At 39.8% G+C, this 27553-nt stretch overlaps 1 long non-coding RNA gene across 2 annotated transcripts; it reads right to left on the bottom strand.

Moving 5' to 3' along the window:
• Positions 1-547: 547 nt before the first annotated feature.
• LOC140256674 (uncharacterized) lies at positions 548-27553 on the bottom strand. 2 transcript variants are annotated; one of them, XR_011904828.1, is made up of 4 exons: positions 27305-27553; positions 11968-12087; positions 11168-11244; positions 548-2836 (listed from the first exon to the last, which is right to left on the bottom strand). It is a non-coding gene; the product is annotated as an uncharacterized lncRNA (long non-coding RNA). The 2 variants fall into 2 exon arrangements; XR_011904827.1 differs by lacking the exon at positions 548-2836 and having other exon boundaries at positions 7642-11244.

Genomic DNA, 27553 nt, shown 5'->3' with positions numbered 1-27553 from the left:
ATTAAAATATTAATGGTTGGAGTAACAGTATTCCTGTTATTGAAAAATAGCAATCACTGAACTTCAGTAGGTTCTGATCAGACTTTGATTTGTAACTGAGTGAAGTAAAAGTACTCCTGATAATCTTGTAAGCATGCAGCTGGATGAATTCAAAACAATTTGGGGATTATGAGCAGGGAAGAACAACTGGCATAACTTATTTTTATTAATGTCATCCTTTGGAAGCAGGAACTGTGTGGAATTACTACAGAAACTAAGAGCACTTCTGTACTTTCAGCCTGTGATGTTCACAGGCTTGGGAGCAAGCTGGTGTCCAGGCACTGCACTTAGGCAAGGCTGTGCCTTGCCAGCATTGCACTGATCAAAAAACCTCTCCTGTCATTCATTCTGAAGTCAAGGGATTTTTTTCTGCTCCAGAAGGAGAACTGGGCTGGCTCCCATCTTGCTCAAAATCTCATGTGGATGACTGTATTTTTCCTTTTAGATCTGGTTGCATATAGCATTTTGTTGCTTCATTGTAGTTGTGTTAGGAACAAGCTGCTGCATTTCACTGTTAAGTTGGCTGCTTCTGGGCAATGGGGTGAAATGGGTAATTTACAGGAAAGACAGTAATGAGGTTTGTTGGGTATTTTGTTTTTTTTTTTTACAGTAATTGTGGAGGTATTTTATAACAGAGCCTGTAAGCTGGTCGGGTTTGAACCCAAACTTTTCAGCTTTCTCTTTTTGACATTCAGATTGAACTTACAGGGTGATAACACCAAGGCACCTCTTTGTGGTTGTAATTACAGAGTTTTGTGTAAGATTCATACTGTCGAGTTTGTGGACTCTTCTGATTCTCTTTCACTGGAACAGAGTTTTGTGCTTCAAAGACCAGGTCTTTTTTTGCAAGAATCATAATTGTCTACATTTTCTTTTGAGGAGATAATGTGTCTTAAATTTGCAGCAAATAAAAGAGTTGAGCCAATGAGGAAAGAAAACCTAGACTTCCTGTTTAAATAAATGTTTAAGTACTATAGCACACCCATAATTACCAACTGGTGGTACAGATGTACAAGCTTTTAGAGGTAAAATGCTTACATCCTTGATTATCTGACTTATAATGGCAGAATAGGCTATTTTGTTATTGCAATAAAATGAATTGAGTATCATGGCACTTAAATGTCTTGAATATTAATGGATTTAAGGCACAGACTATTTGAAATGGTGCCTGCTCATCCTCATGCTATTCATCCTGATTCTCTGGCTCAGTTTCCTTCTAACCAATGAAAGGAATAATCAAACATCTGGACATCCAGGGAAAAAAAAATGGTGGTGCAAAAATGCACGGATACTTGGTTTAAATTGTTTGTATTATCCTATGGGATGAAAGGAACGCCAGCAGGATGTATTATGTTTAGTGTTACTTGCTCTCTATGTTAAGGCTCTCCTGGAAAATGAATTTAATAGCCAGCTTTCAGGGTAAACATACTTTGCAGTGAGGAAGTCGGTAGGTGGTGTTTTTCACTTACTGACCACTTGGCTGTACCACAAAAGTCTTTGGCTGCTGATAAATATTATGCTGCTGGTCTGCGTAAGACTTAGTTTTCTGTTTCTCTGCATTGCTCTTAACTCTCCAACACCTCCCTACTCATGCCTGTCATTGGGAACAGCTCAAATATGAATCTTCAGAAGAAATGCATTGCATTAGTAGGCAGGCACAGAGTTCTTAGACTTCCTTAATTCATCAGACAAGCAGTTGTTTGCAGGGAGTTCTGTCTGCAGGCATCTATCTCCTTTCTTCTGTACAAACTTAATGAGAAAAATGTAACCATATGTACCTTCTAATGATGTAAGTGACTCAAGTTACTTTGTTTGAGCTGATTACTGTAAACAGGACAAGGAACCAACATTTATTTTTGCTTTAATCTTTTCCTGGTGCTTCATAGGAACTGGTAAAATTAAGCAGTAATTAGGACCTTATTCCTGTATAAGAAAATTCATACCACTTAGTGTGTGGGGTTTCTTTGGTTAAAGGAAGAATTCTGGCTTAAAAAAGCATGTCTTCAAATTTCACCAAGAGTCGAAAGTGTAATGTTGTTTTCAACTTTAGTGTGGCTGCATCTGTTGAATTGCATGCATGTTTGCAGGAATTATTCTGTATGTACAGTCTGTAAGAGGCTTTTGTGATCATAGGATAAAAGTTGCTGCATAACTGTGAATTAAAGTATCTGATGAACTATAGCTCTAGGGCAAGGATGAAGAGTTTTGGCGAGGGCAGGTTATTACACCTTGGCTGAAGTCTTTCGAACACTGTATCCAGTTCTTCCTTCTTTAATTGACCTGGGGTGATCTAAATGCTGCCGCATCCCATTGTATGGCAGGCACTGCTTAGCTCATGTCTGTGGTTTAACACGTACACATTAAGTCACAAAACAGATTTAGATTCAGCAAAAAATATATTGGGATCTTGTGAAAGAGTGAAAAATAAATTGCAGGGACTGAAAAGCTTACAGAACCAGTTCAACCGATGATAGTAGGTGCTTTTGTGGGGCAGGTCAGGAAGGTGCAAAGCCAGAGGCTAATATTGCTGTATGATGAAGCCTCAGCAGCCTTCCTTTCAGGAGGAATTCTCAATGACTTACTTCTGTGATACAGAACTTTGCCTGAGAAGTGATTACTCTTTCCTAGCATCATCAACTCTTTCTTGTTCTAGCCTTTTCTCTGAGAGCTTATTCGTTGTTCTTATACAACTAGGACCTTCCAATTTTACACTCTTCTTCCTCCCCAGGATTTTACCGTGGATATCCAATCTTCTGGTCCTTAAAGGAAAACTAGCTTCAAATTCATCTGAGCATGCCTGGGGAGAAAAAAGATCTGCATTAGGAACTGGGAGTGCTGCATGTACTGTGCTCAAGGGAGATGATGCACTCAAAAACATGCCAAGAAAAGATTAGTCAAGGTCATGGGCAATCTAGCCTGGACTTGTCTGGGTCAAAGCATGCCTCCTTTCTATGAGCAATCAAAGTATCTATTTTTAATGTCTTTTCCAAGGCAACGGTGTTTTGACTTGCATTGTTCCAAAATCTCTCTAGGCCATAGCTATAGCTAGATTGCTCTGATCAGGCTGGGAATTATTAGAGGTGGCAGATAGGTATCCAGTGGGTGATGAAATTTAACATAGACCTCCAGCCAGTAGCATTGTAAGCAGCTCTTAAGACTGATAATGAATAACACTAGTGATTGATCATCTTCACCTTTCTTTTGGAAGGCTGAGATGTAAAATCTATCAGTCAGGGATCCCTTGGGGCTAGGAACATGTCTGATCGCATCCATCGGCCTGCAGAGGCTGGTGGGGTGTGTGAGGGGGAGCCTGGCCATGGGCTCAGGTGTTTCCTTTCTCTGGCTATTTGCTGTGGCACTGTATGAGATGAGAATGCAGGGGATTTCTGAAAACCCATTCTATTCTGTCCCAGGCTGCTGGGAAAGGGTTTCCCCTGCAACTTCACTTTCTCTGACGGTCTTTGCCTTCTCAGTCTTGCCTTGGGGTGAGAAAGAGGCTGGGAAAGAGAATAATGAAGAGTACAGTGAGGAATGAAGATTAGTTGAGAGTCAGGCAGTAATTAAAATGGAGTTGTCTGCAGGCTGAGAAGGAAAAGAAGAATACTGTACTTAGTGGCTGAATCCTGGTCATTTTATTAACTATTATGCTCAAAAACTTAAGGCCTGCGAATACTAGTTTTGAGCACCTGTGCTCATTCCAGGGGATTTTGTATTCAGGCCTGTGAAGGAGGTCAGTCAGCCAAGATGTTCTTTTGAAAGAACATCTTGTTTGTCTCTTTTCCATTGCTATAAGTATGCCCAACCCTTTTCCTGGGTGTCTAAACACAGGAACTGTTACGACTGTAGGATATATAGTACTGTCAGCCATGGAAAAGCAAACCCATTTGGATGAGATATCCTGCAGAATCTGTTCTATGTTCTGGAAGTGATTTATTCACTGCATTTTAACCTCTTCTCATTGCTTGCTGATAACTCATAATTTTCTCAGGTGTATGGCTTGTTTGATGCTGAATAGAACCTGCTGAGGTTCATTTTTATTAATTTGGAAAGTATATATACAATTAGTTGGTCAAATTGAAACTGAACATTATGGCTTCGTTTTTATTAGACATACAAATCATCTCTTTTTTTTTTTCCTTGAAAGAGTTCAAGATTTGCTAATGGCCCTGCTAATAATCTCATCCACTGAATTACTTCTGGAAGATGAACAGATGAGTTCATAAACTTTATGTAAATTATTTCTTTTAATTTGAGCGGGTTTGCATGGAGCAGCTTATTTATTTATTTTAAGGTTACTTCTTTAACTGAAGAATAACTGCGTGCCAAGCTCCACCTTGACCCTCTGTTTACCTTTGAGGGCAGCCAACTTCTCTTTTCATAATTTTATGTATTGAACTTAATGGTTTCTGGCTGGTTCAGCAGAAAATAGCCAGTTTCCTGAAAAGCAGCCTGAGAGGTTGTTTTTACAGTACTGTCTCTGCTTGAGCAGACATGGGAAGAACTAGAAATCTCACTCAAGCTGTTCACAAGACTTCCAGCTCTGTTTTGCAGAGAACTGAGTTTTCTGAACTTCTGAGTTTCTATCCCGAACCAAACCTCCAAATGTTTTTTTGAAGCCTGCCTGTTGTTACAAGAAAATCTTGTATAGAGGAGGTTTGTTTATGAAAGGATATATTAGCTCCTTCATTTCCAGCCAACAAAAGCAGCACTCTCTCGTTCTGGCTACTCTAATTGATTTTTAGTTTTTATTTATTGTTTTGAAGTTAAACAAATCATAGATTTAAAAAACCCTCAATCCAATGCCTCTGGGTATTTTTGCCACATAGTAAAAATAGAAATACTGGTGCAAATGAGAAGTGAACCACTGAGGTCTGGAGCATGTCGTTACTTGCAGACATTTTGCCCATGCCTGTTGACTTGTTCAGAACCACATTCTTTTGTAGCTGCTGCTGCTCTGGGATTGTGGTGTTGAAACCAACGGTGGTGGCAATGCCTGAGTTCAGAGTAAGCTGGCAGACATGTGAGGGATATAAAACTTGTTTTAGTGTAGGTGAAATAATTATAGTATTGAAGTGAATATAATAATAAAGATTGTTTTTAAATGGACTTTCCTGGGAAACACTGAAGCCAAAGACATAAGCAAAAATACAATGTCGTGGCTCAGAATAAACAGATGATTCCACTTCTGACCCCAGTCTCTGAACACAGAAAGACAAACAATGTTTAAACCCACTTAAGAAAATATAAAGCTTGTAATTCCCTCTTAAAAACTTCAGCATGAACTAAACCTTGTGAAGTTTTCAGTCTGGTTAGACTTCAGCTACCTGTCAGTCTTTCTTCTTTTCCATTTTATTGCACACAGCATTACTGTTGGCAGCATTTAATGAATATTTAAATCCATGTGATGAATAGGGATAGATTGCTTCATAATAGAATATGAAATGTCTTCTATTAGGAAGAAACTTCTAGAGTCATGACAAAGCCATTAGAAGAAAAATATATTCTTTGACATTTGAGTTGGGCCACAGTGTTTCTACAGAACGTAATTAAGATTGTAGAAAATAGCTAGTTTGATCTTAGCCTGAGTACATTCACAGGCCTTTTTATGCAGGCTGGCTGCGATTCTGGTTCACAGAAAGGATGGGCAGAGCTCTGGCATGGCAGTAAGCTGAGTGAGGGTGTGCGGTTCCTGAGTGCTGTAATCGGTTATTTAAATTCTTCCATATCTCTGGACAATTCCAAGTCCTGCTACTGGCTTTTTCTTCTGTTTTAAAAGTGCTGTGTAAATTCTATCTGTCTTTCTCTCAGCATGCTATCTATAAATTTGAGGGGCTGATGTGTCTGCTGTGCTTGGTGTTCTTTAAACCTATCAGTGGGACAGATTCTAAGCCAAGTGATGAACACTCACTGACATCAGCTGGGTACCCATGAATTTCTTATTTATGAAAGCATGGGGTACTTCTGAACAAGCAATGGCAAGGTGCTGGGATGCTGCAGAACTTCATGAGGAGACCAAAACACTAATCATGAGATCTTGAGTGTGCTGACTCCCTTCTGAACAGATGTGCTGCCCATAAATTCACAATGTATTTCTTCAGGAAGTAATCTTTTCATGCTGATGGTTTAATAGCAAGGGTATGGCTTTCTTTATATGCAGAGTCTTCGTAAGCTGTACCCCCATCTGTATTCTGTGATTAATGTGAAATTGGTTTACTTAAATATTGTTTGGGCTTGGTGATGTCACATGTCCTTCCTAAAGAGGTCTTAACTGTCCATTCTTCTTCCTCTATAACAAATAGTGCATAGAAGGTGTGGGAAATATCTTGGAGGAAACTGGTAAATGATTAAACTTTCTAAAGGAGCTCATTATAGGATGGTAAGAACTATAATCTGACTTAGTTGTACTGTAAAAGTGGGCTGACACAGTGCTGAATCAAAGCCATTATCTTTGGGGATGCAGCACTTTGAAACAGTCCATTAAAACAAGAGATTGCCCAATTAGATATTCACGTGGTAGTTAAAATTGCATCAGAATGTTAACCACTTCCAATTTCCGGTCAAATAGCCTTTTAAAAACTTCGACTGAGATGTTCTTAGTTTTTGACACATGGCAAAAGTGAGGAAAAAGAGCTTGAACCATTTGTTAAAAATAATCAAAGTTCTTCTGTGAGTAATGTGAAACATCTGTGATATTCAAGTATTGAGACTCATAATGGTAATATTAATATGCCCTTATAATATTACCATACTTGTGTAAGTGATGCAAACTTTTCCTTTGTAAACTGAGATCCGTGAACTAGAATTGCTGTTAAAACGTGGTCATAGCTGGTTTTTCTTCCTTTGTTTTTTGTCTTCCCCTATTTTATTTGGGTTAATATTGATTCTGAAAACAGGTAACTGAAAAGTACCTTGGTCTAATGCAGATGTGGATCCTCCAAAATGACGCATCAGTGGGGTTGTGCAGCATCCAGTAAAGCTGATGTGAATAAATTAGACACCATAATACTGGAGTCAGTCACTTACAACTGTCTAGTGAAAACAAGATAATAAAGGCAGAGATCAAATTGCCTGGAAGACTGCACTGGGGCTCTGTGTTCCCGCTTGTGCCACATGAATACAGTGCCATGTATATTACAGCAATTCCTTCAGGAATGACAACAAATACTATAATATTAAGGCTGTGGTAATGGGCAATTACTTGCTGCTTGCAGGGATGGATACTTCAAGGAGAGCGCCATGATTATTTGCTCTAGGAGTTGAGGAACATAGCTGGATACAGTTTAAAAATTTAAATCCCAGCACTGCTAGGGCTACATTAGAGTTTGTATTAAAGTGGCTGACTTCTTGAATATTTAGGTATTTCTATAAACATCTCAGATTTGTTATGCAAAGAATGGGCTTACCTAAACCCTCTGCCCTAAAGTTGTGTGAGGAGGTTGTTGGTTTTTTGGCTTGACATGAAAAGAGATGACCTTCAGACAGTTCAGGTGTTGATGTAAATTCTTAGTCAGCATTTTACTCTACTTAAAGATAGTGACTAGGAGTAGTCAGGTACCCAGTGACTGACAGTGAGGACTACATATGTTAATTGTTGGGTTTTGATCTTGGTAAGGATTAATAAGAAAATAAATGAAGTGGATGATATCAACTGTCTTTGTGGATATTCTAGCATACTGGAATAAGTCCTTGCATTGAAAAGTCAAAGGAGAATTAGCCAAGAAGGAATGAAATGGAAGATGATGCACCTTGTTGTTTTTCTGCTGAAACTAAAATATTTTAAATGTAAGGAGCTGAAAGGCTGTTAACACATCTGTGCTATGATGGTATTGTGTATCAAATGCCACATAGTAGGGAGAGGCTCAGAGTTGAAACTACTTCATGTTCTGTATGGCTCTGATTGCATGAATCTAGACAGTAGGCTAAAGATTGTGGAAGTAATATGCTAAATTAGGATATATGCAAGTAAAGAAACAAAACCCTTGTTCTGAATTTGTTTTCAAACTTTGAAAGAAAACACCTAAAGGTGTTAAGGAAGATTTATTTTATGGCATGGTTTGTGAAAATACCTAGGATGTGGCTCCAACTGAATCACTGCTATAAGAGATTCTTAGTAATGGGTGCTGCTTTGTAGAGGGACCAAGAGAGCCCTTCACTGGGCTACCTATAGAGATGGAATGACTTTCTCTTATTACTTTGCCTTGCGCTATTCTTTAAGCTTCTAAATCCAATCTTATATCTCCAGTGAGAAAGCAATGATTGAAAAGAATAAATACATCTGCCTTGTGATGGAAGGTTTGCAGATACAGTAAGTATATATGGTAAAAGTGCAAATGTTGAATTTTACCTGAGAAACAACAGTTTGTTTCCAAGTAACAAAAATAGCAAGTAATATGTAGCAAACATAACCAGTACCCACCAGTGTTATCTGGGGAAATAAAGATTAAAAGCTTTTGTAGCTTTAACCAGACTTTAAAACAAATAAATACAAATAATAAAAGTGCTCAGTTTGAGATTCCTGAGGTCTGGAATGTGACTAACATATAATGCCTTCACTGGAGAGGGTCAAGTAACATACTGGAAAACATTAGGCTGCACTGTTTGATGTCATTCATGTGGAAAGTCTTAGAAGTTGTTTTAAATTTGAAGTGAATTTTAATGGACCAAATGAGAAAACACTTGGAAAAAATGTCCTATGATTAACTGTTTACCTGCTGAAGTTGGTGGGTAGCAGAAGAGGATGAAAAGCCAAAAATAATAATATCCTTCCATAGCCACCAATGCTCTGAAGAAAGCTGTGTGGAAGTGATGCTGGGTATTACAGACTGCTAGTAGCTCTTCCATCACATGCATCCTACTGTTCCTGATAGACACTAGAGAGAGAGAAGGAGTCTCTCCAAGATGATATTCTGAGGGAGAAATGGCTCAGGAAGCCAAATTCAAGAGGCAAATCAACCATCAATAATCTCTACAGGCCAGGAAGAGCCCATAATGCAGGATCTGTGGTTTTTAGTGCAGTCTTTATTTGTGCTGTAATCACTTCTGACAATGTGACACAAAGCAAGGATTTCAAAGTGAGGGATTGGGGAAAGGCACGACAAATAACGAGGCCTCTCCCACTACAATTAGAAACAGGAGATTCAGGTCATTTAAGTTGCTCATAAATTGCAAAATGCAGTCAGTTAGGAAGCTATAAATAGGCTTTAAAAAAAAAAAAAAAAAAGCCTAAAAGGAAACAGTTAAAACCTCATATATTATGGGTGAGATTGCAGAGTGCACTGCCCAGGAAAGACACTTTCAAGTGAACATAAAAATTGCTGAAGTGCTGATCCCAACATGTACAGCTGCAGTAAAGAAGGCAAACAGCATCAGTGCAGGAGATGTGGTGTCAATAAGGGGGGCTGCCTGTCTTGGTGTCTGCTGTTTGGGGCAGGAGTGCAGGGCAGCTCTGCTCAGTGTATCACTGACAGGAAATAGCCACCCTTAATGGGATGTGAGGGAGGTGAATCCAACTGACACCATAAATCTTGGAGATGTTGGTAAGCAGAGGAAGCTAGGATCTTTTTTGCTGCAGAAAGGAGACAGTTTTATTGCTTCTTTTAAAGTGTGGTTGTTTTTTCCCCTAAGTGATATAGGTGCCTATTTTGAAACCACTTCATTTAGATACTGTAATGACTGGAGAATGTAATCTCAATGGGAGAAGCAATCTGAGGTTTTGAGCAGGCTATTCTATACAAACATGATCCAAACCAGCTGTTTGCTACCTTTAAATAATTCCAAGTAGTGTTTGGTGTGTTCACCTACATGAAGTGTGCAAATTCAAGCTTCCAGTATGGCTGCCAAGGCAGCGTTGACAAAGCTGTGTGGCTTCTCTGAACAGTGTATTTTCTTGTTCACTCTTCATCTTGGCCTGAAGCATCCCTCAGCTACCAAATCTAGTGGCAGCCTTCTGAATGTAGGTGGTATCTCTTGGACCAAGTGTTCCTGGGTATGTGGATGGCTCTCCAGACTCTGCAGAACCTTGTGTGGAGGAGCAAGGAGGCAGGAAAGGGAATGATGGACGTATCTATTAGAGGATTGCTCCTTTCCTGGATATGCTGGCACTCTGTCTTTATAATGTGTTGATCGCCATGGTATCTGGGCACTTTTTTTGTGTTCATAATTTCAGAGCTTCTGCTAATGCATGGAATCTGCCTATACACATCTGTCTATATACACATTTACATTACTTTTCCCATACCTGTTTTTTTTATACACCAATTGTGTTTTTTTGTTTTGTTTTTTACAAGCTGAATAGAATGGTTTGTTTGGATTTTCTTCCTTCAGAGCTGTAGAAGTTCTGCAGTAAATGGGCTGGCATACGTATCATGCAACTAAGTATTTGTGTAGGGGTGGAGTTGGAGTTCTGTGCTTATTTTTTTATCTGTGCAGGCTACAAATACGTTACTATCTTGAAATCATATAAATATTTCATTTTGGTGCAGCAGTAGGGCCCCTGTCTTGGAGTCTATTTCATAACCATTTTATACGAACTGTCTGCTATGGTTCTCAGTTCTTCTCCACCTTCTCTGCATTACAACTTTGCATGCAATCCAGATGCTGAACTATTATGGGTGTTTATTCACATATCAGTAGAATAGAAATTGAATGTAGTATGCTGAGGGTTTCATATGCAATGCATTTGATTCCCGATCAAATTTCCTGAGCCTGGGAAGGAAAAGCTTTTCCTGCTGTATGGAAAGGCTGCAAATTCTCGTATCCGGAACACAGTGAATTTCTTATGCATGTTGCTAATAGTAATTGTGGCAGTTCCATTCTGATCTTAATCTCATTCTTACTCCAGTGCCTGTGTGTTTGTAACCCTTACCTGGATCATCCTCAGTGTTGATACAAATAATAATGAGGGCATCCATCGCTTTGGGCATGCCTGTAGGTTTCAGTGGATCATTGTAGGAGTGTTGTCAGTGAGGTAGTGTGTGTATAAATGATGAAAGCTTGTCAAGGAAAAGAAGTTTTTTTTGTATTCATATCCACGGTGCTGTGGAAATAGTATAGTTTTAATTGCTCAAGTGGTGCGAAATGGACTCGCTGACAACTCATTTGGCTGGTGTCTCCAGTTCTCATTCCTCACCTTGTCTTTTCGCATGGTCTGTGAACAGAGCTTTGAGTTCTTCTGCAGACTTCCTTATGCTTGATGAAGGCTTTTCCCTTGAGAAAGGTAAGGTTACAAAGCTGATGGTTAAGCAAGAGTTTCACAGACTAAGAATGAAGAAAAGTGAGTAATAGGAGTGATACTGAATTACCAGGGAACTTCTGAGTGAAAAAATTCCAAGAGAAGGGGTATCTGGTTTGTGCTATTTATAGGGGAAATGGAAAGTTGCACTTTGGAAATTGAAGGTTCAGAGTACAGTAATGCAGACTTTGGGAAATGCTCGAATGGAAACTTGTCTGTAACAAATTGCTGTAATGATCAGCATAAATGTGTTTTAATTTGGATTAATTACAGCCTGGAAAGACTTTACTTCTAAATAAACTTCAGGAAAATGTCATTCATAATGAATATACTAAATAAACTTCAGTATAAATAACTGGGTCATAGCTTTCCTTCCCACTAAAGACTTGCTGCGTTTAGAAAATGTAAACAAAGCCCTGCATATATTCTATACCTTAAGGTATTTACGTAATGACAAAAGATCAGTCTTTCATTTTCCAACCATGACCAAGGGATTGCAAAGCAATCAAACTTTAACAGCCAATTAATCTCTCTAGATGATGTTTGTGTAGCACTTAACCAGTTTCAGTAAATTAGATCCCTGTAGGCTGGGCTGTTACATTGATAGAAATGTTAGTGCTAGCTGGAGGCATTCATTTTCTAGTTTGTAACAACAGCAGTATTGAGAAATCGTGAGCATATGGAAACAAACTCTGTACCTTTTTAAAAGAAATGCTGTTTGTAAAGAAAAGGAGATCATGGGAGTCACCCAGCATGGAGCCTCTCTAAATGAGTAGTTTGTCAGTTCTCTAAGACTTCAGAGGCTGCTCTTAAATTCCCTGTAAGAAACATAAGAAATCCATTGGGAGGCAGCTGTGGCTAAAGAAAGATAATTCACTGCAATAGCATCCTCTTAAGCAAACTATTAAAGGAGTAGATTTTCCTGAAGTACTTCTCTTCACCTAAGCACAATATGCTAAAAATCATTAAAAAGAAACTGTATCCAGGAGAGTAAAAGCTTTCAGGATAAATGAGTTTTAAAGTCAGGAAATTATTTTAGAAGAAAGCTGGAAACTTTCCCTTTTTCTGTGGGTGTTCAAGGCATCTACGTTCGATATGCAGATCCTGTGACTTAAGACCACAAAGCACATCCGCAGGTATCAACGTGGAGGCCTGCGTGACTGATGTCTCTGTACCCAGGACAATATGGCTACAATTACCAAGCACTGAGTTCTGTAGAGGCCTTCCGCAAGAATACTAATGATTTCTATACCAAGTTGATGTAAGGATTTCCTTGTCTGTGATGAGGCTCAGAGAGAAAGGTACAGAGGCTCATCAGTGAGTTCATCTGTCTGCTCCTTGCTGCCCAGTTCCAGCTGGGAGCAAGGAAGGGATGGTGCATCCAGGTGTTCCTGTTCACAGCTGTGTTTGTGTTGCATTCAGGATGCACACAGGGAGGAGGCAGGTGACTGAAAACAGCTCAGGAAGGTCTTCTGTTCCTAGGAAAAATGGGCGGATGTCTTGAGGGAGAAATGAATGTGGAATGAAGGTACTTGGTAAAAGGCTTGTCCTAGAATGTTGCTCTTGAAGAAGGTGTGGAGTCAATGATGTGGGTTAGGATCGCACAGTAGATATGGAAAATCTCCCTGGTAAGGATAGGAGGCTGTGGAAATGCAGAACTTGCTGTTATTTGGGATTTGTCAACTCTGGAGTGCCACAATCTAAGTTTTCTGAGATGCTTTCCTTCTAGTGCTATTTTCAAATGCTACTCTGAGCTTTTCCAATGAGTACAGGGAATGGTAACTTAGCTGCTACTCCAGGCTGTTCCTTGGGTAACTGAAGTATAATGGGGGATGCTTTCTTTACAATAGCAATGCAATATCTGTTATAGAAGAAAAGAGGTAAATATTAACCATGTAAGCAGTGCGTAGCATATGTGGATACAGATGACCAAATGTACAGGCCATCATACCTGTGTCTGTGTTTTTACAGGACTTGTAATGCAAATGTTTAGAAATGCTGCCTGAAAATAAGAACTTCACCTGATCTTGTAGCAATTGTAGCCTTTGCAAAAGTGGGCAAGAAGGTTGAGAGTGGATATTGTGGGCAAATCATAGTTTAGAACTCAGGAAGCCTGTATTATAAATGTGCTATTCATCAGTTTCCTAACAAAGACGTGGTCTGAATGGTTGGTAATGAAATGCTTTCTCAGTGCAGTAAATTTACTTACTGTTCAGATATGCTATTGACAAGTTTAGATATAGGTGTTGTTTTCTTTTCCTGAGAACAGATGAGCAACTTAATGTATTGAATAAAATTTCAACTTCTAAAAATGACATGCTGGGAAAATAGATGCATCTTAGCGATGCCTGGCTCTAGGGGTGAAATGAAAGAGCAAAACTGCAGGACTCTTTCCAGCTAGGGGGAGTTCTGACAAGGTCGTATAACAAAAGCCTAATATCATCACTCTGGGTTTCTAGTTATTATTTTAGTGTGTGCTCTGACCAGTGAAAGCATTGCTAATTTTGTTTTGTGCAGCTGTCCTCCATGTCAAGAGTTTGCATCTTTGCACTGTTGGATCTTGCACTCTCTGAGATAGACCTGTTTTTTGTTTTGTTTTGTTTTTGTCATGGTTTTGCAATGTTGTAATTTTGCTATCAGTATTCCACATCATAACATCATGTTAAGCATAGATAATTTTGACGAATCTGCTGCTCACAGAAAGAAGACTACATGTCCCAGGGAGCACCACGGTCAGTCAAATGACCAGGACTATATAATCTCACTTCAGTGCTGGACTCGCTCTCTTGCATCCTGCCAGCCAGGGGGAGAGCCGTGTGGGAGCGTTCCAGCCGTTTCGCCTAGAGTTACAGTAGGCCTCTCGGTTTCGGGACTCACTCTCTCTTATTTTACTTGATTTGTTAGCCTTAATTCCAATTATATTGCATTATATTGTATTATTCTGTATTCCGATATAGTATTTAGTAAAATAGTGTGCCTCCTTAGATCGCTGCCGCTGCATTTATTTCCTTTTCCCTGTTTTTTTTCCCTTCTGGGCCAGCGGCCTGCGGGCCGACTGCCCCCCTGTCTTGGGTGCAGGTAGATTTTAGGCTAACCCACGACAGTTTTTTCATCTCTTCAACAGTCTCAAAGCTGCTTATTACTGCTGGAATGATCCAGCTGAAAGTTACAACAGAATATTTTTCTGCAGTTTAATAGTCTGATGAAGCTCATTAAAGGTTATGCCATGTATCTGCTAACTATCTTCACTTCGCAATGCAGGAAGGCAAATGCATCTGACTTCTGTACAGCAGCATGCAATCAAATGATGTTAAAGCTAGAGTGAATGATGTAAAGATTCAAGAGGTGGTGTTTTGCCCCTGTTCAAACATTACACCTTTGCAGAGCATTTTAATGGGGTGGGAAGCTGCAGAAGGAAAACCATCTGACACTTTGGTGTCTTTTTCCTGAGATGTGCAACTTGGGAGGCTGTTAGCTAGGAAGGCAGAAGTTGACAAACTGCTTCCTCCATCTTCACACACGCAAACACCAATGGCCACTCAAAGTTTTTGAAATTGTTTGTGAAAACCTTAATGACTTGTTGTTATCCAAAGAAAAGCAGCTGTGGTTTCCTGGAGGAAGCCAAAACTATGGAATTTAAGCATGTTGTGCAAGATGCTCCAGGGAGCAACTGAAGTTGCACTGAAATTTGGATGACCATCACAGGACCAGTCTTTAACAGTGGAGTGGTGATTTTATGTGACTTTTAGAATGCCCTTCCTTAGTGGTGTTGCTTGCCATCAAAATTATTTACTTATTTTATACCAATACTTAAAGCATTTGCTTTCCATTTTCCTCAGGCTAGTGTTTTTCAACTCTCTGAGACTTGCAGCTGATTTCTGCATGAACTAGATCTGTCAGGTAATAATTACCATGCTGACATGCTCGTCTTCCTCTATAAAAGAGAGGGGTGTTCAGTTCAATAGTAATTTAGCTCAGATCAAGGTGGTTTGTTTTTTTCCTCTCAGTCATCTCTATCACCTCAGTGGTCCAAAATTCAAACTAAATCTTGCTTGGCACAAGGATTAAGTTTGATTTCTCCAGAGGTGTTACTCAAAGCTATGACTCTTAGCTGGCAGAATAGCAAACATCGGTATGCATTCAGGGTTGACTTCTTTGAGCATCTGCTCAGATCACTCTTGAGATTGTTAGTCACAAAGCAAAACCTTCAGTTATTTGTTCATTCAGTAGTGTAGAGAACAGCTGACTTGGATAAACAAACTTAATGATCTGGAGAGGCAGGTGACTATAGGGGTTTTTGTGTCAGAACTGGATATTACCACTTAAGCACGTATTGTGAAGTGAAAGCTTTAAGTTCAGATTTGATCCAATGGATCAGATCAGTTCGTGCCATTTTATCTTGAGGAATCTCGCAGGATGGGGGCCTTGACAGCCCCTTTTCCAGGACCAGACAAACTGACAGTGTTCAGATTCATTTACGGATGTTCTTGATGTGCCCAGCTCCTAGGGCTGGAAAGAAAGCGACAAGGTTTTTCCTGTAACTGTTGTAGTTAGCAGGGAGAGATGCAAACTACAGCAATAGCTGAAAAATCTACAGGAAACAAATAACTTGGCTTCAGGAGCCATGAATTAATATACCTTTTGGTCCAGTAAGGTTGTGGTTAGGGTTGCAGTATGGATGTGGAGATGCAAACAGTTTCTTGTAGCAGAAACTTTTGGGTTTTGGCCAATGTGATCTGTCTAAAGAAATTCTTAATTTTGAATTTCAAGGGGTGAGGGAGCTCTTAGCATTGGGTTGCTTTGTGAAAAGCATTTCGGAATGGAACAGGCCTGCTGTAGGGGAAATGGCAATTCTTTTCCTTCTGGAATGTATTTGTTAGATTGGTCCTGATGAGAACTCTCTGAAGGTAAAATAGGATGTAGTCATCCTGGCTTGAATCTGCTGCTTAAGGCAGTGAAGGGAGTTAAAGTTGTTTAAAGAGAATTCTTAAGAAGATATAGATTTTTTCCTCATCCTTTTTCACCTCTCCAGACTATGTGGCACCTACCTCAGGCAAAGTGGGGAAAAAAAATCCATTGCCTCTGTGTGTTCTGGAATAATAGCTCTGCACTAGGAAAAAATGCATTCCATCACATATGCATGTATGTGTGAACAAGCTGCAGTAATCTCTGCCCCTAGAATTGGCTCCAGTCCAGAGGCTGGCTTGCGTTGTAGGGCAGAGCAGGTGGCATCTTTACTCAGTCTCCAATTTCAGATTGCACGTTATCTTTAAGGCAGCTTTAGCTTCTAGCCAGCACTCTGTTGGAAGCCTCTTGATGCACGCCATCTGGTAAAAGCACCAAGTCAGCCTGGTTTGATCCTGTCTTTTGAGGGGGTGGTGGTGAGGAAGTTACTGTACACGTTGTTCTGCTGTGAGCTACTTCAAACAACCTTCTAACTAGGTACCATGAATGAGGATACCAGCAGTGGCTCATCAGCCTTAGACTGGGTCCTTGGAGTTGTGCTTTGTGACAATGTTCTAGTAAGGAGGAAAGCTTTTAACTCCAGAACTATTCTGTGACACTATCTTCCCATGTTAATCACATCTCCTCTAGTCAGAAAGGATACCTTAGTTTTGACTCTTTCAGCATGGATGGCGCTTGGTATCTCTAACCACACTTTTTTGCAAGAATTTTACTTCCCTCAGTGCTCTTTTGGGATTAGAAGCAGAACTGAACACAGTTTAGAGAGGGGGAGGGGGGGAAAAATAGAAAAACCACAAATGTGGATATACTGTAGATTTGTGGTGACAGACATGATGGTATTTTCTTTCCTTCTCTGCTCCTTGAAGTGTTGCTCCTCTGATTCATTTTTCCTTTGTTGATGAATGCTGAGCTAATGCTTACACAAGACTGTCCACACATTTCTCTTCTGAGTGGCAATAGCAGATCTAATCACTGTGTACCATGGTTGGATTGATTTCCCCATCGCGCCCGCAGAGCACAACTTTGAAGTTACTGATGCTGAATTCCATCAGATAAGGGCTTCTGGTCTCTGTGAAAAACTTTGAGGACTGGCCAAGGAAATTTAGGAGACACCAGGCAGGGAATAGAATTATGTTGTATTTTGAGTTGTTGGCTTTGGAGGTATCACTTTCATCTGTTCACACCTCTGGGTTATTAAAGCTTTACCCAAAAAAAAGAAGGGGGGAGGGAGGAGTTTGAAGTGGAACACACTAGAGCGAGTGCTAGCTGTTCACTCTTTGGGGCTTCTAAGTATTACTGGTTAAGAATGATAAATTTAGCTCCTAAGGCTGGGGGAACATCTGAGGGTGTACCAACTAAGGCAGTGTGTGGTGAAAGGGTTGGGGAGAGCAAGTGTCCACTCAGTTGGAGAAGCAGAAACACTGCATAGTTCTTTTGGCACCAAACTTCTTGGAAGTGTCTGAAATGCTGTACACAAAAGTGAAGGAGCTTTAAATTTTTAAATGACCTCATTAACCTTCATCTAAAATATGATGGCAATACTTAATTTGTTGTACAACTAATATTTTTAAAACTTCTCACATTTTGTTGTGCTTTATCATTTTGCTGAGTACTTAGACAAAGCTGTCACTGGTTAATACTTTCCTTGATGTTCCTATTTGCCTATAGTAAAAACTAGTCACATCAGAAGCACCATGAGCACAAGATACACTCTCAAACACTGCTGGGATGCAGTTTTTGTTTTCTGTGCCTGTTTACTTTACTCTAGCCCCAAGGTTTTTGTGCTGACTATTAAACATAGAATGCTATAACTCACCAAGTACTGTTTATTTGTTAGGGATTTAAGCTTATCTTTACTAATATTTCTACCAGTTGTACTGTGTTCTTTGCCTTGCAGCTTTTCCAGTTATAGTTAGTTATAGTTCAAACTATAAAACCAACACCCCACTGTGGTTCCTCTTTTTTCTGCACTTGCCCCTTTTCTAAAGTACTACCCTTGTAATACAGCAATGGGGAGTGGTTTAAAAAAAGAGTTTTTGGACTCTGATACTGAGGTTGGTAATGCTCCTGTAGAATGTTCCAGCAGCTCTGGCTGGGATGGTTGGGGGGGAGGGCGGATAGAAGGACAAGAGCTGTGACCAGGCATCTTATGATAAATGTGCATAAAGCACACAGGAGGAGAAACTAAGATCTGCAAGCAGCTTCATCCCAGAAAAAGTAGACTTCAGCAAAAATCCAAGTTCAACCTATGTTAAGTGTAAGCTAGACATTTTGCATTGACTAAAATTGCAGGGCATCAGTAATACAGTTCACAGTCTTCACCAGTACCAGCTGATTTGTGGGAACTGCAGATCAGGGCCAGCAGGCTGCTCAGGAGCTCAGCAGTAAATGTGGAAACAGCTTGCTGTGGTTATGATAGCTCAGCTGCTATAGATACCTCCAACGTGTTACTGCCTGAAGACACCACCACTGTTGGCTGAGCTATGTACTCTGCATCACCTGAGGCAATGCTGGGATCTGCAGAGTCAGGAAAGAGGGTAAGGAAGGTGCATAGATGAGTATGAGGTGAAAAGCTTTACGGTAGACTGGGACTATAGGGCTGGAAGAAAAGGAAATGATGCTGAGGTTAGGGTTGGCAAGATGTGCCATAATTGAAGGGAAGAGGCAGGACCCCAAGTTTTAGGGGTGACTTTTGGGCAGACAGACTTGGAGTAAAGAAATAATAAAATAGACTTCTGATTCTCAGAACTGCTTTATCTTCTGTCTCAGACTGATCCTGTTTCTTCATCTGCCATGCCAACCTCTAAACAGCAAAATCTCCATGCAACAGCATGTTATCTCTTGAACATTAATGTGAATTAGAAGGAAATTTGCTGCAGCCTGTGTCATAGGCTGTCAATGTACTGTGGTACCATGCATGTGTGCAGCTGTGCTAGCAGCGCCCTTGCCAGGAGGTTCAGGAATGGTTAGTGATGTGGGCAAGTTATAACTGAGGATGAGAAGGTTTTGAACAAAGGTAGGAAACCAGGTAGAGATCCTTGTTCTGAATGAAATAAAGCATGGTAGGCTGCTTTGGAGGGACATGTGGTGGTTGGTGCTCATGTGTTGTCAGCTGCTTTTTCTAAGCCTCAATTCAGAGTTTCTAAACTAACAGAATACCAAGTAAATGAAATGTTTAACAAAACAAAAATCTGTCAGAAGAGTATTACAGCTCCTCTTTATAGGAGGATGTTCAAAAATGTGGGGAATCTATGTGAGAGCTGCTTAAAAAAAGAAAATGCTGTGATAATATTTCTGTATGTTTTGAACATCTTTCATCCTCTCAGTTCTTGATATGCTGTTGTCTGAGAGTGAGGTTCTGCACAATCTCCCAGGAGTGCAGATGGAAGGCTGAGATGCACGTCCATTTATATGCATCGAAGGATTTAGTCACAGACAGAATAGACAGTTATGTAAAATGTATCCTGGGGAAAGGAATTATGGTGCAACTCTTTTTCATGATGAAAATTTTAGAATAAAAAATTAAAATGTTTAGATGAACCTTTGTTGGTGATAGTGAGCTCTGCACCTCTCTTCATGAACTCCAGAATCCTTTAATCTTTTGCATTTGCTGCAATTGCACCTACTTCAAAGTGTTGCTGCAGGCGTTGGGAAGGGATCTGGCGCTCAGAGGAAATAGGGCGGGGATGTGAAATTCTGTCATCTCTTGGAAACTGCAGCCATTTCTGAAGTGCCAGTGTGAACTGTCTTAACAAAAGGGCAGCAACATTACACAACTGGTTTGGGAAAGCAGAGAGACATGACTATATTGTCTGTAGTTACGAATAGTTTTTTTTGTTTATTGAATAAAAATGAAACAAAATCTGACCTCTTTCTACTGAGGTATGCTTGGAAAATTATCTTAGGAGGAAGCTGAATATTGCATGATAATGATAGCTGGGCACGTATATGGATGGATGCCATTCTGTCTCATGGTTTTGAAACCAGCTCTGGGCACAACTCAGCCTTCTATCAACCCAGCCATTGCTGGCCTGGGGTGAAGTGGGACAGAAGGGTGAAAATGTTGATTTGTGGAGTTAGGGCTGTAAGTTTTAATGAAGCTGGTTTGAATTTTGACTACTATTTCTCATACCTCTCAAACAATCTTTCAAGAAATAGTCTAGTATGTGTTAACCGTTAAGTAAGCTGAATTCATTCTGCAGAAGCTGAGGGCGGTGGTACCTTACATGGAGCAAATGCTATGCTGCTCGTGTCAGTAGGAACAGTACATCAAACCTTTCGCTGAGTGCCATGAGAATGATTTAAGCAGTAAGGAAAATACTTGTTTTTCAATCTGATATTTATACACGGACATGAGAACAGAATGTCATTTACCAGTACCTTGGTGTATCATATTCCTTCATGTTCTGAAAGAAAGCCTCCATCATCATTGGCATCTTCTTGCGCTACATTGTGCTCTAGCATATGCAACTGATGCTTTGACTTGCAAAATTACAAGATAGTGCTCTTCATTGAAGGAGTTTAATTGTGGAAGAAGCTGTAAGGTTTTTATGGTACTTAGATTGTGTTTTATCTTAAAGGCCATATTAAAAGCATTCTGCAATTAAGTCTCAAATGAATTGGGCATTGTAATGCATTTCAAGCTGCTGCTGTTGTAAAGAATTACAATCCTTGAAGTATAAAAAGTGACTAAATTGCTTTTAAAAGTGAAATTGAAATGCACTACAGTTGTTTATTGTGCATTGCATTTAAGTGATGAATTCACATAGTGCTAGGAACAGAAGGCAGTTTTCAAGGTACTTCCAAGGGTGGAGAGATCTATTCTTTTAATAGTCATTGTCTCTTCAGCTAACCTGTACCCCGAATCTTCTGCTCCTACAATGGAGTGAAAATTGAATTGGATGGAAGGCTGTTTTATGTGTGGATAGAGTACACTTTAAAATAATGCTCAAACTTCTTATTTTGTTGTATTACTGCAGCAGCTCTGTTCCCTCTCTGTGTAAGTGCTGCAAGTTCATACTCTCAATTAACACTTATGTCCTCACGTTGGGAAGAAAGAGCAGTTCCCAGTTTAGAAGCAGAAGAAAAATGGATTCTAGTTGGGTAATTAACTTAAAATAGTATATTGAAGGAGTAACATGTAAATATAAGACTTATTGTCTCTAAGAAATCTAAGTCCAATTTTTAACTGCTGTTGGAAAGGAAGGAACTTGACTGTGCTTTTATCTGTATTTAATAAACTTGATCTTGGTTTATACTTCCTTCTGTTATGAAAGATCAAAGAATATTCAAAGCTGGTATCTTCTTGGATTTTGCATGTTTAATGTGATGTTATTCTGTTTTTGGTATTGGAGACGGCACTGTTTGCTCAAGGCAATAAGATGAGAGAAGGTAGCTATTATTGTGTCTTTGTGATACCCACTCTGTTAACGTTACAGGTGCCCTAACCGAATAAAATCTAGTCAAGCAATAAATATGACTTTGCTTAGCACATTCTGTAGTTACCATAGTGTTACTAAGAAAGTTGTGTACTTGTGTTTCTGGATTATTATTATTTTTATATAAAGAAAAGCTAATATATTGCCTACTGCTTTATAAAAGTCTATAATCCTTCTCTACAGAGGCACTAAAATCCATGGGTAATGTACAGTAATCTTAGTGCAATGTTAGTCCACTTTATACCTAAAAAATTATGCAACATAGCCAGTGATTACATTAATTCCTTTATATCTATTACTAAATGTGACACCATTCACAAGGAACATGTGTTCTGAAGTAATCTCCAACAGGGCACAACCTCTTACCTGCCCAGGCAAGAACAGTTGAATTGATGCACATCCATACAAAGAGTTCATGATGTCACCTTAATTTTTAGCTCTGTAACTTTCTACATAGGTAGTATTTTCTAACTATTATTGCAATATTAGCATTGAAGTTTTAATTGCATGATTGAAATATGAAGGCTTCTATCAGTGTACTGTACTGCTGTGGAACTGTACGTGTACAACTGTGTTTTTGTTGCATAATTGTGTGAGTTCTGGGATTACTGAGTAGCAGAAACTATTAGCAATTATAAGGCTATAGGGGAAGAGATGCTTTAAAAATATATGAATGCATAGACATATCTTCCATTATTTTTTTTTTCTTTAAGTCATACCTAATACATCTACAACTATTTTAGAGTATCCTTTGTGGTTTAGCCACAAAATTTTATTTCCCTTGTGATGTTTGTTGATGTTTTGCATTGTCCAAGATAATATAAGGTAAAAAGCTGAGCTGGGATGGCTGGAATGTTAGATAATCAGAGGGAAAAAAAAACTTGCAAAACCTTCCTATGGTGAATTTTTTCACCTGCTTTTATGTTATTCTTTTCTCTTTAAATATATGCTTGCTTTGCTTTGATAAGACTAGCCTATTCTCTTTCCTTGAAGCTGCAAAATCTAATCTTAGTGGACTGCGTAGTAGAGTATTTGGAGATGCTAAGAAGTACCAGTAACAGTGCTGTATCAACAAAATGTGGTTTACGGCACTCTGATTCTGCCAGCTCAGCAGTCCTAGACCAGGCTGATGCTTGGCTGGAAGCCACCTGGGAACCATGGGTACTGTAGGCACAGCCCAAGAGGTCAAGATCAAACTCCTGGCAAATATTAGGCCACAGATGCTGAATGAGCAGAAAGACTTCATTCAGCACCGTCAGTGCTGCTGAGCTGACAGATGGGGATAAACTCCCACTGACATCCCTTTCCTTCTCAGTAGCAAAGGCTTTCTGTGAATGGCCAATCACACCCAGGCAGCAGCATTCTGCGGTTGTCTCGTTTGAGTCTAATACTGCTATGCTTTATCTATACATAAATGGAAAAATGTTTTCAGGAAAGCTAAAGAATTCTGTTTTTATTTTTCTCTCCTGGGACAATGTGAGATAGATATTAGCAGGGGATGAATGGGAAGTGTGGACCTAAGGCTGAAAAAACAGGCTGTGAACTGGGTTTTGCTAATTCCATCTTAGTGTGTGGTTTTGAAGCAGAATTGTTATGAGGAAGTGCTGTTACTATAAAAATATATATGTGCTAGATTTGTTATTTGTCTGTTGTAGGAATTAAAGGGAAAATGAGAAATAAGTTACTACTGTGGGACCGCCGGGAGACAAATTTTCGGCCTTTATGACTGTCTGGCATTATGAAAGAATATCATGAATGCCTGGCATTCCAAAATCTATTGTAGCTAATTTGTCCTGCCTTTTCGTACTCTTTTTGACTTTCTATCTGATAAGGTGTATTTTTGACTGTTGAAAAGTGACATGCAGCTCTTCTGCAATTCATTTTTTTGGAATAGCTTTGCAGATTTACCAGATGAGAAGTGCTGAGAAAAGAAAACTATTTTTCATCTGTTTTCTCAGAGTTGGTTCGTGTCTCTCCTCTCTTGATAATTTATGCCCTCAGATGATTTTTATTTTTTCCTTTGGAAAGAAGGCTTGGAATGCAAAGATTAAATTTCACTGAGGTTTAATCAGATTTTTCGCAAAAATTTGAGCCAGAAGAAATGAGCTCAGTTTGGCTGAGTTCTGAAGATTCCTCTACCACCACCCCTGAATTAGAGCAGGCCAGATGAGCTCTCAGCTGCCATTGCTGGTTTACTTTTTTCCTTGTCTGACTGTGGTGATGCTGTCTAAATGCTTATAAAGAAAACCAATGTCAGCAGAGATGGGAACGTAGAGTAAGATCCATGTCATGTTCACTGATTGACCATAGGGGGGTTTGTTGCTGTGTTAGAGGTGTTGAGGTTATCCTCATGTGTGGAGCTGCTCTCAGCTCAATACTTACATCATCAGATCTGTGCTTTTGGAGGGCTCCTGAGTGGGTCCAGCGTACAAGTCTTTTACAGCACAGTGTAATAATGTTACTGCAAGTCAGATCACCTGCAGTTTTGCTGTAGGCCATTACCTGACTCTGTAGGTCACTGATTTCTTGTTTGGTTGCTAGGAATGCTTTGTGACTTTTAGTTTTCTTCAAACATTTTTTTCCAAGGATAACTCTTGCCATCTTGCAAAAAAAAAAAAAAAAAAATTCTTTTTTTTTAAAAAAGTAAGATGATGGAATAACTCTCACCAAGTCTACAAAACACGTTGCTGAAGGTATGATCATAAAGAGGAAGAATGAAAAGATAGTTCTCTTAATGCCAGAAGTCCACCTGTGTGCTGTTCACCAGTCTTCAATGTTGAGTTGTTTGTCCTCTGGAGGTATAGTGCCTCATCTTCATTTGCAGGTTGCACTCATAAAAGCTGAGACATACCAGTTTTCCTGGGTCAGATCTTCACATCATTGAGCCAGGGGGACGAGCATGTCATCCCATCCAGAGGGCTGCTTGTGAGAACTGGCCTGCTGGGAGAGCTCAGTGCCTTGCACGGGGTAAGACAGACAAGCCACAGTGATAAGGTATCCCACATGCTGTGCATGGCTAACACTGCTTTTTCAGTCGAGTTCACATGTGGGAACAACTTGTGCTACTATCTGCCCTGCATCTTAATGTTTGTTTCAATCCCTATTCTTTGAATACTGCACAGTTAAGATTATGTACGAACCAGCTTGGTAAACTCGGCTGATTCTGGCTTTATTCATGAAGGCAGTTCTAATGTTCTCTGACAAATTGTTCCAGATAAACTGTTTTGTGAAATACAATATCTGCCAGTTTCTTGCTACTGAACTATATTCCTATTAGGACACAGTGTTAATGATTCAGTACAAAATACAATGCCTGGTGTGGAGTGAATCTGAAATCATTCAACATACTTGACTGTTAACTGAACTAACTATCCTGTGAGTGCATCGGCTGCCATCTGTCCGTTTTCTGACAGCCTTGTCGAGGGGGGAAAAAAAAAAAAGAAATCCTGAGAGCTGGCAAAGGTCCAGTTTGCCGCAGGTCTGCTTTCTAGTGTTTTTGTAACAGATGTTGTGCCACATGTCCAAAGCTGCTGCCTATAATCTGCTGTGTGCTCAAATTTTTAATTTTGGGGATGCCTGACTGTTTCTGATGCAAGATTTGCATTCATCTTAGCCAGCCCAATATGGGCTGCCTTTGTTAGAATGACAATCTGATGAAATATCCAGAACTCCTTGGGCCTCTGTCACAGGTTTTCTGATGACTTCAGTGGACCCTGATCGGGCCTTGACTTGCATTAATAAGATGCTGATCTTTTTATCACTGAGTTGTTTCTTAAATAGTACTGAGTTTATAAGGCGCATGACTTGGAATTAGGAAGTCTGCATGCTGCTTTGAAGGAAGAGTGGTCACTTTATCTAGGATGCTCTTGAGGGGTTACACACACAACCATGAACTAGGAATTACACTGAGTTCTTCCCTCCTCTACTAACTTCCACATTCAACATAATTCTGCAGCGAGCCTGTTTGTCCTAAATGTATGTAAATCAGCCAAGGTGAGTTGAAGACTTAGGAACTGCTGTGTTTTTCAATTCCATGATTAAAATGCCGTGTTCCTCCTGTGGAGCTCAGTGACTGTCAGTAGAGCAGCGGGGGGGAATTATCTTCTTCCTGCAACAATCCCTGTTGCTGCTGATAGGAAAGATTTCTTCTCTCCTTCCTTTCTTTTTATTAACAGAAAGGGGGGGAAAAATAGGTCAATTAGACAACACAGCATGCAGTATCATGCGTCTTCAGACACTTTCTCTATGTTTTCTGTTTCAAGAGGTTTGTGACGTTAAAAACTGCTAGCAGGGTTGTCCGTGGTATGTTTCTTCTATCCTAGTTTGTATTTCTGCTCGATCAGACTTTAGTGGCCTGCCTGTGCGTTTTCTTGGAGGGTGAGAAATGGTTTGGCTTTGCATCTGTTCAGCTGTGAAAGAAAGCGCCTATTGATTTGCTGCTGGCTCAGTGCAAGTGTGTGTAAATACGGTACAACAGGTGACCTATTTTGTGTGTTGAGCATGGGAAACTGATCTCAGCAATTCGCTTGTCATCTTTCAGGACAAGCCTGTAGCTCAGTTCTGCAACACGTGGCTCAACTCGCCTTTGTACACTGTCTGAGCTGCTTTGAGCTTTAAATATTTGGGTGACAGTTCCTGCTTTTCATAATCTTAATTGAACATATGAGGAAAACAAATGTGGTCAAAAGTCTGAGTCTTATTGGTTAGCCTTCATCATTTTTCATCATAGAATCTGCTATTCTATGGTTTTGTCTGTTAAATGCCATTAATATACATTGCAGGGATGATAAGCTTGGCATATTCTGAATTTTGGATGAGGCCTTCATAATTTCTTTAACTACAACACTGAATAGCTGGTGATCCTGGCATGCAGGTCTCAGCCTGAGAAATGCTGCTAGTTCAGGCTGTGTCTGCAGGCATTTGTTACTCAGCAGCAAATGTCACTCCCTCTCCAGCTCTGCTGTTAGAAAATGTTAAAAAGGATGGTGGACAGTGGAAGTTTAATGCCTCTGAAATGACTTGGAAGCTTGAGAAAGCCTCAGCATGCAGAATACAGTTCAGCCACAAATGAATTGCAAAGTATTGATGATGGTTTTAACCAAATAAAAACAAAGACAGAAAAGGTGCAGCAGCTGCCAGGTTAAAAAGGATGTACAGGAGGAAAAAATAAATAAATAAATTTATGATTCATAAAGCATGCATTCTTGGAATGTATGCTGTAGTTTATGGAGGCACATAACTGAGCAAGGCGACACTTTTTCCTGCTGTGAAGTAGTACAAGATGCAAACTACTTGTCTGCAGTTGAAAAAGTATAGCTTTCCTAAAAGACTAGAGGTAATTGTAGTAAAATCAGAGCAGGAAACTATTGCAATACCAATCCGTCAAAGTTTGCCTGTCCACTTGCTAAAGTCAGGTTGAAGATCACTTAATGTTTTCTGTCTGATAAAATCCCACACCTCTGCAACTACAGCCTAACAGCAGAGCTGGAACAAGCTGTAGCTGTCACAAGCATTTAATTTTCTACACCATGCATAGACTTAATTACATAAAAACATGTCTGTAATATTCCTCTGAAACACAAGAGAGCTAATTCTACAGTAGCTACATCAGGACAGCTGTTGTGGTTCTTACCTGTTCAACGTGGAGACATGTTGGCAGTTCTGGTGTGTAACTGCTTGTGCCAGAGCTCCAGGATGCAGCGCAACTCTGTGCTGGATGCGTGGTGTGAACCACATTTGTTTAATTGTGGTACAAATAGATCAGAAAACAGGCAAGAAAAGCATAGGACTTGGAAACTGACTCTAAATAAGGCTATGTAGAAGCCTTAGTGTTTTCCCTTGTATCTATCCTTCTAATCCTGAAGTCAGGCGCACTCCCTCT

The sequence above is a fragment of the Excalfactoria chinensis genome, chromosome 10 (genome assembly GCF_039878825.1).
Source record: "Excalfactoria chinensis isolate bCotChi1 chromosome 10, bCotChi1.hap2, whole genome shotgun sequence".
Taxonomy (NCBI): domain Eukaryota; kingdom Metazoa; phylum Chordata; class Aves; order Galliformes; family Phasianidae; genus Excalfactoria; species Excalfactoria chinensis.
This window is presented reverse-complemented; position numbering and strand designations above follow the sequence as displayed.